A 15,083-nucleotide genomic window follows, 5' to 3' on the forward strand; every position below is an offset into this window, starting at 1 on the left:
ATATACACACACACACACACACACACACACACACACACAATGGAGTATTCCATGGCAATGAGAAAGAATGAAATCTGGCCATTTGTAGCAAAGTGGATGGACCTCTAGGGTGTCATGCTAAGCGAAATAAGTCAGGCAGAGAAGGACAGATACCATATATTTGCACTCATAGGTCTAACAGGAGAACAGGAGAAACCTAATGGAGGACTGGGGTGGGGGGGGGAAGAGGGAAAGACAGTTGGGGAGAGAGAGGGATGCAAAACTTGAGAGACTATTAAATACTGAAAATGAACTGAGGACTAAAGGGGGAGGGAGGAAAAGAAGTGGAGGTGATGGAGGAGGCACTTGTGGGGAAGAGCACTGGGTGTTGTATAGAAACCAATTTGACAATAAACTACTTAAAAAATAAATAAATAAAAGAAAAGAAAAAAAAGGAATGGGGAACTTATAGTCTAATCAAGAAAACAGCAATAACAACAATAAAAGGTTAACAGCTAATAAAAAAATAAAAATAAAAGTAAATATTATTGTTCTCCACTAATGTCAGTGTTTCTGGGAACTTCATTGCTAAACTATTGACAATGTCTCCTCTCCCTGAGTTTATAGTCCTCATTGATCACTTTCTTTTTGGTCAGTACATACAGATGCAAAAGGAAACTTTACAGCAGTCTGCATTATATTCCAAACCCATTTTTCACCTTTTTGATCTGATTGGAAAATATATAGATACGAAAATCACTGTCAGCAGAGGCTCTCCACTAAGTGTAAGGATTAGCTCTATGGCTGAGAGTATCCCCAAGTCCAGCAAGTTCATTAAGACCTTACATTGTCTAAAGCAGACAATGCAAATTAGTTTATGAACATTTTACGTTCTGAAAGGATCACTCAAACATGTAATATAAGGGTTAGTAGGACACCTGGGTGACTCAGTCAACTGAGCATCCAACTTTTGATTTCAGCTCAGATCATGAACTCACAGCTCATGGGATAGAGCCTTGCATTGGGCTCTGCACTGACAGCACGAGCTTGTTGGGATTCTCTCTCTCTCTCTCTCTCTCTCTCTCTCTCTCTCTCTCTCTCTCTCTTTCTCCCTCTCTCTCTCTCTGTTCTTCCCCTACTCACACACACACATGCACTCAAAATAATAAATAAGCATTAAAATCAAAAGCACAACCAAAAAATTAGGGTTAGCAAACTTTTCTGTAAAGGGCCAAATAGTGAATATGCAAACAGTGTTGTGGCCCATATACCTTAGTCCCAGCTACTCAGCTCCGCTACAGGAACACAAAGGCAGACATAGACCATAGGTAAAACAACTGAGCATGACTTTGTTAAAAAAGACAAAACCAAAACCAAAAACATTTACTTTTGGACTCTGAAGTTTGAATTTCATATAGTTCTCAACTGTTGTGTAATATTATTCTTCTTTTCATATTTTTCAACCATCTGAAAAGTAAAAAAAAAAATTCTTATCTTGTGAGTTATGTCAAACAGTCAGCCAGTTTGGCTTGTGGGCCATAGTTTTCTAACGCTTCATGTGTTGTAATGCGGTTTATTAAAATTTTTTGCTATAGCTCTTATGTTAGCTGTAAAAATAAAATACTATTTAGGTACATTATATAATAAAAGAGATGTATGACTATGTACAAAAGTAACTTTTGTAAGTAGAAATGAAGGTAAGATTTAGAGTCCTGATACTAGCAAGGCCCAAAGTAGTTACCTCAGTCAGTCTCCTATCTCCTGACAAATACAGTTACTTGGGGATTACATTTTCTTCTTCTGGAGATCATTGTCTTGGCAGCTCACCTGGGAAAGAAGAAAGCATTATTTAGGTTCCAGAAGAAGGAAATATTATGTGGCATAATGTGCCTCTCTTGGCCCTGATCTTTCTTAAAAAAATAAAATACACACTTTGATCTCCAGCAGGGTTATGAGTGGTCCAAACTAATGTCATTCCCTTCAGTTGGATATTTTGTAAAATAAATGCATTGCTTTATTTCTTTCTTATAAAATCTATATTTTATGAGTAAGTACTCAGCATGGTAACCTTCTCTTGACTTTTTATATACTTTGTCACTTGCAATCTGTATTATTTATTTGGCAAATTCTGTCTGATATTGCCATGTAAAAATGAAGGTAACACAAATGCACATGCCTAACACAGGTTTGGACATTAAGCAAATGCTCAACTAGTGTCTCTTAATTTCTATCCTGACAAAAGTATATCCCCAGTATCCAATAATGTGTCTTTTTCATACCTTAATGAATTTCTAATGTTAATGTCAATGATAAAACAATTCCTTATTTTGTGTGTGTGAGAGAGAGAGAGAGAGAGAGAGAGACAGAGACAGAGACAGAGACACAGAGAGAGAGAGATGAGGGTAAGAGATAACATAAAATAGTCTGGTGAAACTGAGACTTTTCCTTTTGATTCCCATTATTGTCCAATTGAGAACAATCCTTAAAAGGAATTTGACATTGTTTTAGGGGCTAGTTTAGCCTTTTTTCCCTTTCTCTAGTCCCAATCTCACAGCCTGTATATAATAATCATAAAACAGTTTATCCTGGTCCTTGACAACATTATACTGTATTACAATGAAGTAACTCATAGAGGACTTGAAAAAAAAGTAACATAAAATGGGCTTTCCATAACTATAGAAATGTTTTTTGAGTTGAGGTTTACTTCATAGGTTTTCTATCAGTGTTTCTGCATTTCTGTACTGCTCTTTGCTTTTATTCTACAAATAGGACAGAGTTCAGAGGAGGTCATAGTCTTATTTTCTTCTGAAGCATTTGCCCAGTCTAAATATATTTCCAGATTAGGGTAGGTCAAGAATCCCACACAATATCTAGATTTGATAAACTAAGGTTCAAGACAAAAAAGAAACTTATAATATCTGAAAATAAAGCTTTGGTCAAGCAAACCTTTCTTTAAAAAGGAAAAGAAAATGATTCTCTGCTCTACATTATTTTTTTCTTGGCTACATAGTTATCATACTCAAATATAAGGAGACACAGAGTAAAAGTTAATGCAGCATTATTAGGAGATACTAGAAATGAAAAGAAATATGCCTTTTTAGTATACTATAAATGCAAATGTTGTGAAATCTTTAAGAGTTGGAGGAAATTGAAAAATTTATCCTGCCATCTTTTAGGGAATAAATATGGGTAAATTAAGAAAACCAATTAAGATACAAAAACAGCAGGCTTGATGGTTTCAAGGCAAGAGATAGCAGATCAAAAGTTTCAGGAAGAGACAGAAAGATCTCTTAGCTTGCAGCAAAGAATAGCATATGAAGTTTGTCAGCCTTGGCAGAAACTAATAGGAGGTGAAAGCGTAAAAAATGAAATGATCAGAGAAAATGAATATGGACCTTCAGAGTAGGAAGATGGGGACAGTTTTCCTATAGTTAATGGGGAGCCATGAAGAGAAATAGATGAAGAACAAAAGGTGTGTTAAGTATAATTTTTTAGCAAATGTCAAAAATCAAATAAAGTAGAAATTCCCAAGTGTTATCATTAAGAGTAGTAACAAATGACAAAAATTTGTAATATTTTTTTTAGGTAAAAAAACACACTTAAGAGATCATATTATATTCTGAATCTTCTCCATTAAAAATGTATATAAGTATATAACCCAGACTGCCACCTTTATTTGTAAGCTTATGACTGATTGTACAAACTAGATTGACCCTATTTGAAAAACCTTTGTTAGAACTTACATTGGTATTTGTGCATTCCCTTTGGTAGACTTAAGATAGCCATAGAGTCTTTGATACTGCTTTCATTGAGAAATGGGAGGGTCTATGTCCCCTGCCTTTGAATCTGGGCAGTTTCCATGACTGCTTCACTAAGAAAATATAGAAGAAGTGATACTGTACCAGTTACTGGGTCTAGTCCTTAAGTAACTACTTACTTTTTCTCATACACTTTATCTTAGAATTCTAAGCCCTATGAGGTCCAACTACCATGATGAAGAGAATACTTAGACACACCTTGAGATACATGAAGGGGGAGAGAGGCTCAGATCAGCCCATTCTTTCAGCCATCCTTACTCTGGTGCTAACTGTGTAAGTGAAGCTGTTAGGTACCCACCAGATAAACTAGCTATCAGCTCAGTGTCAGCTGAGCCTTGTACAATTTCCTGAGCCCCAGAGTGATAAAGTAAAATCACTATTGTTTGAAGTCAAGCTTTGAGACTGTTTCTCACAAAGCAATAGCAACTGGAACCGAACTGGTCCCTGAAAATCGGAATACCCACTGTAACAAATACCTAAAACATGTGGCATGGAGACTAGAGATAAGAGGTTCCCCTTTATGAAGTGGCCAAATGTTTGTCAACACTATTGCCTGTAACATCATTGGACATATAGAGGAGACTTAATGAACTCTTAGATTTCACTGTATAGATTTTTCAGAACAGAACATAGGAATTGCTGACTGACTTTTTCTGTCTGCCTAGTATAAACTATGAGGCAAGAATTGAAAGAACTGTAGAGTTATTGAGCACAATCTATAGAAAATATAAAGAAACTAGGAGTTTAAGGGCTCAGTATATAAGTGTTTCCCATTTCTGTTCTCTACCAGAAAATAGATTCTCAAAGTCAGAAATGATTCTAGAGCAAGCATCAAATCCAGTGTGCTACTAGACTAGGATGGCCTAATGATAAACCTTTACATGACATGACTATATGGTGTGGGTTTTTTTGTTTTGTTGTTGTTGTTTTGTTTTGTCCTGTTTTGTTCCCAACCTCAGAAACATTTAAGGGAATACCTAATATGGCTTCTAATATTTTTAAGTTTGTGCCTTATACTTAAGTAATAAAGTTTCTAAGAATATTAAAAGTGACTCAACAGTAGCCTTAATGGGACCCAAATAGAGAAAAGCTTATGTTGATGAGATTTGCATTGGTAGATTTTATCTAACGGAGTGAATTATAGTACAATCCCCAGAAATTTTGCCAATTTTTAAAGTAATTAGCTAGCATGGGCTGAAAAGTACAGAGATATACAGAATGAAAGGAGATTTGAGGGCTCCTAATTTGCTATATCCAAAGAAGCTTAAGAAACTACTTAGCTGCAAAGATGGGATATTTTTGATAGAAAGTAAAGGATGGTTCATAGTGAAGAGCTAAAAGCCATCGTGAGTCATTTCCAGGGAACGAGACGAGCACTAATCAGTGAACTGACAGTATGTGCCTAGTTATGTTTCAGAAATTCTATGAACCAATGCCTTTATAGTATATCCTTAATTCTTTCTTTCCTCAATGCGAGGGTCTACAGTAGTTATTCTAGGACTCATTACATGCTATATGCATGTAGGGTTAGATAACTCTCCTTGTAGATCACAGGACTTGGAGTACTGCACCTTGTTGCAGGGAAGCTCTAACAACCCCATCAAGAAGGTCATTTGTAGAAGAGTGAAGACCTCCAGCCTAGCTCTCAGTTGACAGCCAATACTAGCTTTCCAGACATGTGCATGAACCTTTTGAAAATAGATACTCAAACTGCCCAACTGATGTCATGTAAAGCACAGGTGAGCCTTTCTGACTGAAACTGCCCAAATTGAAAATTCATAAATAAAGCAAAGTATTGCCATCATATTAAGTCACTGAGTTTGCCATGTAACACTAAGTAACCTGTGCAGTTTTGTAAGGTAGAGGACAGAATGAATCTACTGTCTCTAGAATTATAAGAAGACGGCAAGAAAAGTCACAAAGACAGAGCTCATCATAAACAATACAAACATGCAGCTTAGAAAATAAAGCAAACAAATGAGACACTGACATCCATGAAGACTATATGATAGTTCCCCATGAATATAAGATACAACAGATATAAGATGATTCAGAAGTTTCATAATGTTAATTATAGATAAAATGTATTAGTATGAAAAGTTGAAATATCATAGTAAGTTGTTTTCATATTTTCATGAAGAATTGAGTATCTATCAACAATATTTTCTATAAGTATTGGATGCAGTAGTGTAGAGAAGCCTCTGAATTGAAAATGCACATTTCTTACCAAAATAAAGGGAAAAAAAGAATTTCCAAGAAGGAAAGATATTATAAGAAATCCTGGTGTCAAAAATCTTTAGTTGTAGGTGGAAGAGATCACTCTTGTCTTGAAGAATACTGTTTCCTTAGACAGATGATAAGAAATGATCTAGGAGTAGAGATTATATAAAAGTTGCTAGTAACCAAGCCGGAAGCCTTTGAAATTCATGAAAAATGATAGTGGATTGGGTCTGTGGATAGTTTAAAATGTACTGCACCTGTGAATTTAAAGAATAGACTTACTTTATACACAATATATTTTCTGTATTATTTTCTTTAGGAGTATGTCATTTGGAGGATTCAGAAAATATCAAGAAACAAAAGAAACCAAAAATTTAACTATATTTATTTAAAAATGCTGAATCTTTTAAACAAAAATCTTCTCATGAATAATTACCACTGTAGCATTTTGGGGAAGAATGCATAGCTGTTGATATCTCTTTCTTTCAAGGAGCAGAAATGCCCATTTCACTAAGAGCCTTGATGCTCTCTCTAGCACTAAGGTTCATTCTGTTGAGCAACTGGATTTAATTTTATTGCATAATCTAAAGTACATTTGAAGGAAGTATTGAGGCACATACTTTAGATAAGAAAAGCACTTAAATACAAACAAGTCCAAGGCAGAAAGTAACTATAAATGCTATATGGTGGTGATAGTTATTTAGAACTCATTGGGCTCTTTTAGGAATAACTGGCCATTCAAATAGCTCCTCACTGCAATCCTTGCCATGTACATTTTTTTTTTAGTTTAAAAATAGATGAAATGAAAAGGCACTCAGTTAATTTGCAACATAAGATTCAATTACTGAAAATAAAATGAATTAGGTTACCATTTATGAAGCTACTCAAGGTCTTGACTTAAACTAAACTAGAAGACTCTAGGTGCTCATGTTTTTATTATGAATTTTAAAAATACCATCAATAACACATTAGAGGTAAGATATTAATGGTGTGTGAGTAAGTTTGAAGGAAAAGTTCTTTACCTCCTATCCATTGTCATACTCGAATGCTCCATTCAGTCAAATTAACAATGTACTCAAATGTGTCTCAAATATTCCCACATTCCTTCCCCAATAGCTGTGTTACACCTGAAATTACCTCTTCATTGCTCTCTGTATCGTTGTACAAAACATAGCAAGTATCACTCAGACCGAGAAACCTGTTCTGGCCACTTGTCCTTGTGGACTTTTTTCATCCTTCTAAAAACCTAAAACAACACTATCATCCATATCATGCTGGCATAATAATTATTGCCTTGTATATTTATTTGATGGCTTTGAATATGCATCATCCTCCCAAGTACATACAATCAACAAATATTTCTGATATGGCCAAATGCCTAAGTAGAAATGTACTGTGATTAATTAGAAATTATTTATTGAAAATCTACTATATGAAATTATTAGGTAGAACTTGTTTTCTTGCCAGAACTTTTGCCAGTATCAATACATGGATGGTTTTTCAGTTGTATACATTTTCTTCACAGCCTGAGGGATACTAGATATAGTCCTTGTCTCTGAAGATCATCAGTTTGAGAGGTACAAATATTATTTTATTGGTATTTTAATTTCCCTTCCTTTGATTATTGAGTGGATAAACAATTTTTAATGTATTTATCAATCTTCTCCATTCTACTCTACAGAAGGAATAGACATTACACCTTATGACTACAATGGAGAGAAAACACCATTTTCCTTTTCTGTTTTTACCCTGTACTCTAGGTCAAGAAAGATGCTTCCTTAATACTCACTACTTTTATGACTGCGAGTTTCCCAACTTTCTTTAAAAGCTCATCAAGTCTGACTGTCCTCTGGGTCCTCTGGGTGCTCTTAATTTGAAATGTACATTGTGGATGACTTTACCAGCTTTTGGAAAATAGGAATGTCTCAATGTTAAAGTCAAATGAATGTGCAAAATTTCACATAGAAGAATAATTAAGTCAGTACTAGATAGCTTAAAAACAACGTCCAATGCAAGGTCAGGCAGAAAAATCAATATGCAAGAAAGAGAAGTAAACATCTAAAAACAAGTTGTAGTTTGAGCATCTAGAAAGAAGCTTAGAATTTGAATTAAGTGCTGGTGGATTTTGATTCTAGGCTTCCTCTTGTTAAATAGTGGCCATATTAGTGCCTGCCCAAGTTTCCTCACAAGGTTTATGGGAAGGATCCAGTGAAAAAACATATGGGAAGATAAAGCTTAAGAATTCCAAAATTTAAAAATATATTACATATGATAAATGCTTAAGTATTTATTATTTATTAAGTATTAAGTATTGAATGATTAAGACAAAAATCATGAAAGTGTAATTTGGAAGGAAAAGTGATTTAAAAATCTTTTCCCTAACTTTATAACTTCTCTAGATTAAGAAGCAGACCACATAAGTTTAAAAAAAAAAAAAGCTGGCCACTTTAACTGCCACATTTACTCTTGGTTGTTCTAATGAAACACAATCTACCTTGTCTCTTAATGGAAGATGGCTAAATTCAATGGGATATTTGATAATTTTCTATAAAAGTTGTATCCATTAAGATTTTTACACTCTATACTAAGGTTGTTTGTTTCATTTCAGAAATACAAAAAAGAGGATGTGATTTGTTGTGTACTTGGCAAAGCTGGCTTGTGATTCATCTCTAAGTGCTCTTGTGTTGGAAGTGAGCCGTAAGGGCTTCCAGGGCGCAGAATTACCTCAAGTCAAGTCTATTGCCATTTGGCCTTTAGGGATCAGGAGAAGGTTTGGCATTCCTCTGCTCCAGAGTCTGCTCTAGAGTCTGAACTAACAGTATATTTGCCATTTAGTCCTGACACAAGGTGCTATTTGCACACAGCAAGTTTTCCATTGCTCTTGAGGGAGGAAATGTAATCTAGTGTTGTTCTCTGTTGCATCTAATGTGATGGTGCTTAGCTGTCTTTAAGAGGAGTACATAGTGGGAGAGTTGTAATTGCTCAGCTTGGAAAAGGTAAAGAACTCAAAAGACAGACCAAGAAAGTACTGGCTACTTATTAGATGCATGTTATACCATTCATATCAGTCCTGAAAATAAAGGAAAAACAATCATAATGGGACCTTCTTAAAGAGTTAAAGAGTTGGTATCTTTAAAAATTTAAGGTATTGGCATCAACTCCATGTTCCCTAAGGAAAATATAGTTACAAAGAACCATGAAAATGATCATGCCTGCCAAAGGAGGCACTGGAGAGAATATATCCAGGCTAGAGTCAACCTTATTAAATTGGCTTTTAAATATGTTTCATTAGAAAATGTTTCTTCAGGTTTCAAAAGAAAATTGAGCAGATGGAAGTCAAAAAGGAATGAAAGGGGAAATTCCAGTACTTAAAGTAAAAAGAGGCCCTAATAAAGGTGAAAAATGCTACCAAAAACCAAGATCAATCACTTAAATTCTGGAGTAGAAATATTTCATGTCTGTGTAGGAAACTCTCTGCTTCACCTGGGAAGCAGGTTCAGTTGTGTTGGAGAGTTATTGGGTAGAAAGTAAAAGAGAACATACCAGAGAACAGTGTGGAATTGAGTCTTACCACTGTTAAGTTGCAGGAGGGCAGTTCCTCTATGAGAAGGCTGCCCGCTCACTAGGTTCTCTCCTGAGGCGCTCAGAGTGAAAACCGCTGAGCTGTCAAACCGAATTCTGTCCTTTTTGGACTCGTCAGTGCCAATACTAGGCTTAGTTTTCCTTTTTTGCCCTGGAAACAGATTATTCATTAGGCACATTGCTTTAATGAGTACTGGTAGAGATACATAGTGAACAAGGCAGCAAAGACACCAGGGTCTTGATCCATGAGGGGGCTCAGCAGAACATCTGGCTCCAGGTCGTTCAGCGAAATCTAGCCTGGTTTAGTTTATGTTTGAATGATATTCAGACACAACTGTCTTCTAATTTTTTGGAACTTGTTACCTATAATATTGAATTATTTATTATTCTCTCTAGTTTTCAGTTATTTTTCAGCATTTTCTGGTAAACGCCTGAAAGAGATTGTTTCGGAGGCAGCAAGGTAAGGAAAAATTAAGTTCCAAATATTACATTGAGTCCAAGGAGCAATTAGTTTATATTGAGTGTGAGGCAGTGGTGGTGCTAGAGCTAATAAGTCATACCAGCTGGTGAGAAATGATTGTGCACACGTCTTCCAAGTCTCCACCATGATGTCATGTTGGTGGCTTGCAGTCAGCCACAGTGGGAGTGTTTAAACTGAGGAAGTCATGAAATGCGACAAATCAGTGTTTTTCCCCAAGAGACAGAGAGCCAGTTATTAAATGTTTACTAGGACTCAACTGATGATAGGCAGTGCCAGCTAGAAGAAAAAATCAGGAAAATCAGATCAGAAAAGATCAGAAAAATCAATCACTAAAACCTGCAGTAAAATTGAGGTTGCTGATGGAAAGACAGCTGAGGCCACTAAATAACCTAAAGAATGTATAATACAGGAGACTATTCTTTAAACATCACTAAGTACATAAATATATAAATTCAAGTAAAATAGTGGGTGATAACATAATTATAAGCAAAAAGAGCAGTGGTTATCTTATCTTCATATAACAGTTTGCAAAACATAGCCAATGGTGTCATCTTAACTGATATAACAGTAGAACTTATTATATTGAAATTCATTATTTTCAATATTTTATAGGTAAGAAAATGAAGACAATGAGGTTAAATACTGCCCAAGTTCTGATAGCTGGTATATGACAACAACAAGATAGCATTTTTTGGTTGGTTTTTGTGCTATAATTCAAATGTTGTCCTGGAAGGTGGCTCTTATTATTTAATACTATTCTTGGCTCATTTTATTTTCTTCGATATGTGTGAGATGAGCCACAGCCCCAAGCTCATTCCTCTTCTACTGCACATGCTCAGCTTCATTGAGGTTCCGCACTAGTTGTCCACCAGATGTTCAATGTTATCTCCCTACTGAAGGTTGTGACAAAACCCCAGAGAGTAAAACGACGGCAATCTGTCAACCAGTCATCATTATATATTTTTTTTCATTTCCATTATTCTCCACCTTATGTCACTGTTTTTAGTGTGTGAATTGCTCATTGTTTATTTCTGCTTATTTCTTTGATCACTATTTTTAATTTTAATGACACTCAATTGCTGAGAATACTCTTTGGAGAAAAGCTGTACTTTTCTTCAGCAAAGAGAAAGACAACAAAGACATACCCATTCCTCTTAAGAAATCCAGAGGTGCAAGATGTTTTGCCATCAGCAATGGGAGGTGTGATGGATTCACCGATATACATTTCAATCCCATCAGATTGTTGCTGAAAATTATGATCGAGTGGTTACTTACACACTAAAACTCACAATTCATTTGAAGAAGGTTGAATTTGAATCATCCTGCAAGCAACCAGAATTTTAGTTGAGTATTTAGAATTGTAAGATGTTGAAGTATGACTTCATTTTTCATTCTCTTCTACTTGCCTCCTCTTTCTAAATCTAATTCAGTAAATCAAAAACTTTATTAACCAAAATTAAATAGTAAATATGTTAAGTGCAGGATGTGCAAACATGAACATATCAACAAAGATCCTGTTCTAAAGGAGTTTATGGCTATGTTCCAATTACAAATAAAACTACTTATAATAAAAATGTGATAATAAATACTTTAGTATAGGTACTAAATGACTATAGGATTACAGAAGAGGAAGTGATTAATTTTCAGCAGGAACTTATAAAGTTTCCACAGAACTAATGATATTTTATCTGGACTTTGAATTATGAAAGCAATTTTACTATATACATGAATTAAGAAGGGTGTTCTGCGTACTAAGTAAAACATCACTAAAAGTCACAGAGGAAATGAATGTTGGTCTGATAAAATAGTATGCATTGGATATAGTATAATGGTAGGAGATAAGAATTCAAAATTTAGCAAAAGATAAATTGTAAAGAACTTTGAATGCTGGGCTAACTTTTCAGAAAGTTATCTAATAGGTGTTGCTGGCCCCACTGGAAGTTTTTAATCATTCTTCTTATTTATGTATCAGCCCAGGAAAGATTGGACTTTAATCTCATTCTGAGTCATACTCTGAATATTAAGTAAAAACAGAACATATCCTGGTTTGAGTAACCCTTGAAAAAAAATGTCTATTCAATTAATTTATACCACAAATATTTTTCGCTACTTCCTTTGTACCTCAGATTCTTCCTGGTGTTGAAGTATAGTGAGGAATGATAGTACAGAAAACATTTGTGACACGACCGGATTATTTTTCACAATATTCATAAAACTTTATTCTGAGTATTCATCTAACTGTACAGAATAATTTCAGCTTAAATATTCAGGATTTATGAAGAGTTTGACGATCAAAAAAATGATCTTTATGACTGCCTATTCCATTCTACTTGGTATTTATGGAACGAACTTCCTATTGCTGAGTCCACAAGCAGTATGACAATTTACACAATCCATTGTTCAGTAAAAGTGTTGACCATTACCAAAATATTAGCACATATAATTGACCATTTATGACATTGTTTTTAGAAACCAGGCCCTATACTTGTTAGTAATTTAGTTGATACAAATCTGTGAGTCAGGTAGTACTGTTTCCTCTACTATGTATATAAGAAACCCAAGGTTGTAAGTGATTAAGTCATTTGGCCTACTTGTTGTTGGTAGTTTCTGCAGGTAAATTCAAACTCAAATTTGTCTCTAGCCCCTGGGCCGAATTCCAACATTTCATGTATATATTTATTTGTACCTGTTTATTTGTATATTTCATAGGGAGCTAAAGAAGTCATCAAGTGGGATAGGTATGTATAGGTCTTTCCATTTGTATCTACCCAAATACTAGTATTCAAAAAAATTATTAAATCTACATTAAATACCTACTAATCCACCTAAAAAACCTAGAGATTAGATGGAATCTAAGTGATGCCATATTTTATTCTTTCTTTAGGAAATGATAGATAACTTTTGCCAAACCAATGAAGTCTATTGCATAAAACCAAGTCTCTGTCTTCTTTTTAATAAGAAAAGTATGTCTCTAAAAATTTATAAAATTTTACCCATTTGATGAAACCTAAGTAATTCCTGTGTTATTAGCATTCAGAAATTAAACTTACTCTCCAGTTAAGTGAGAATTTTGCTAATAAGTACTATTTCTCTTAAGAGCAAAGATACTGATTTCATTACATTGAAAACAACATATACCTAATTGTATGATAAGGGATGCATCTTCTTAGAAAATATGAAAACTACATGAAAATCCAATACGATTGTTTTGATTCTGGAAAGTAGAGTTTTACATAAACATTTGTTTTCTTTTTCAACTAAAAAACAAGACTTACCACTATTTATTTATATACAGTCAGAATATATGGATGGATAGATGGAAAGATATTGAAAAGATGAAATTCTATCAAACTATCTGGGTATAGTTATAACATTCTATTATCAACAAACTTTTCCCAACAATTTGCATCTTGTATTATAAATATTGGACTTTTCACAGGGCATTAACTGAAATCTTATTCACAATTGTCTTATCTGTCTCAGTTCTTTAAGGCTCTGTAAACATTAGAGTGATTTTGCTATTACTACTTAGTATAGGAACTTGAAACTGGCATTTTGAATGTAGATGCAAATTGAGTCTGCCAAGGGAATTCTTCCTACCCATTCACTGCAGACAAGGTTTTTCTTGTGTGGGCATTGCAGCATTAAAAATGGGAAGTGTAAATTTAGACTTTCTGCATTATGATATGATCATTATAAATAAGGACACTAGAAACCCTGGAAATAAAAATAAAAATATCCCCACTGAGTCCATTAAACCAGTTCTCTTTGTTGGCGTTTTCTTGAATTTCTCATTATTTGCTCAGTTGAGATTATATATGATAGATCTTCCCAACCAGCAGCTGACCTCTTAAGAGGTGATAAAATAAACTGCCAAAAGACAAGCTAAATGTATAGATTTTTTAAAAGGTACCAGGTTTCTCTCTTTTAAAAGTATTAAAATGTGAACAGTACAAAGAATCATTGGATTCTCACCCACAGAGATGGAGACCTGACATTGGATCTTGATTAGTTGCTAGTAGGTCTTCAGTGAAAGTTCCTTCCTTTCATCCCTAGAGATATCCTTAACCATGAAAATCAGGTTACTTTAATTCCATTTTATGATCATCTTAGGAGAGGACACAGTGTGATAGTCTTATTGCTGGACTCTTCAGATTCATTCGCATGCATTAACCTTCATGGTATTTGTTGAGTTATTTGACTCTTTGTGTATCATGAATAATTTCATTAAACATTAAGAATTTACTCACAGCGTATCTTTGTGTATTTTTAAATATTTACAATTTGTAATACCGAATAAATATGTAATAGATGAGGCAGTGTTTCTAGGCTTTAATATTGCTTAAACCTGTCATGTACTATAACCTTTTGGGGCTTATATAATATTCAGCTCCTTAATTCAGCGTCAGAGCTGTTATCATATGTTGATGGGAAAATAACAGCCATGTTGGGGCTCTCCAGTCACTAATAATTCCTATTTTGATTTGATTAGCATATAAATGTTCTAGATTTATGCAGTGTCAGGGGAAAATGTATTAAAAATACTCCCAGGGTTCTCTCTGTCTCTCATTTTAATCAGGCAAGAGAGAAGGAATCCTGTCATGCATGAAGCCTAACTTGCCTTTCGTTAAATCCTTGACATACAGAAGTGTCCAGAAAAAAAATTGGTAAAAGATGACATCTAAGGAGACTTTATTTCATAGGTTAGAAGCAGGAATCATTAATGAAATAAGCCTTTTCTTCAGTTTCTCTTTCCCAGGATCCATAGTGTAGTGGAGGAGTAAGTAGATAAAGATTCTGCTCATAGAGACATATTAGATAAACTCGGGCCAGATCACCCCACAAATGGCAAAGCATCTCCTTAGAGTAATCCTAAATAATGAGAGCCCAGTAAGCAAGAGTTATAGGATAGGCTTCTGTACATTTCTCTTTCTCTAATACACTGAAAAGATCAAATATATCTATTTTATCTTTGTTGCCACACTATGAGTGCTCCTAAAGTA

General features: G+C 34.6%; 1 long non-coding RNA gene across 1 annotated transcript; it reads left to right on the plus strand.

Moving 5' to 3' along the window:
- Positions 1 to 7,564: 7,564 nt before the first annotated feature.
- Positions 7,565 to 12,810, plus strand: LOC115278469. Its single transcript, XR_003902907.1, has 3 exons — positions 7,565 to 7,594; positions 9,996 to 10,059; positions 12,790 to 12,810. It is a non-coding gene; the product is annotated as an uncharacterized LOC115278469 (long non-coding RNA).
- Positions 12,811 to 15,083: the final 2,273 nt, after the last annotated feature.

This window comes from Suricata suricatta, chromosome 14 (genome assembly GCF_006229205.1).
Source record: "Suricata suricatta isolate VVHF042 chromosome 14, meerkat_22Aug2017_6uvM2_HiC, whole genome shotgun sequence".
Lineage (NCBI taxonomy): Eukaryota > Metazoa > Chordata > Mammalia > Carnivora > Herpestidae > Suricata > Suricata suricatta.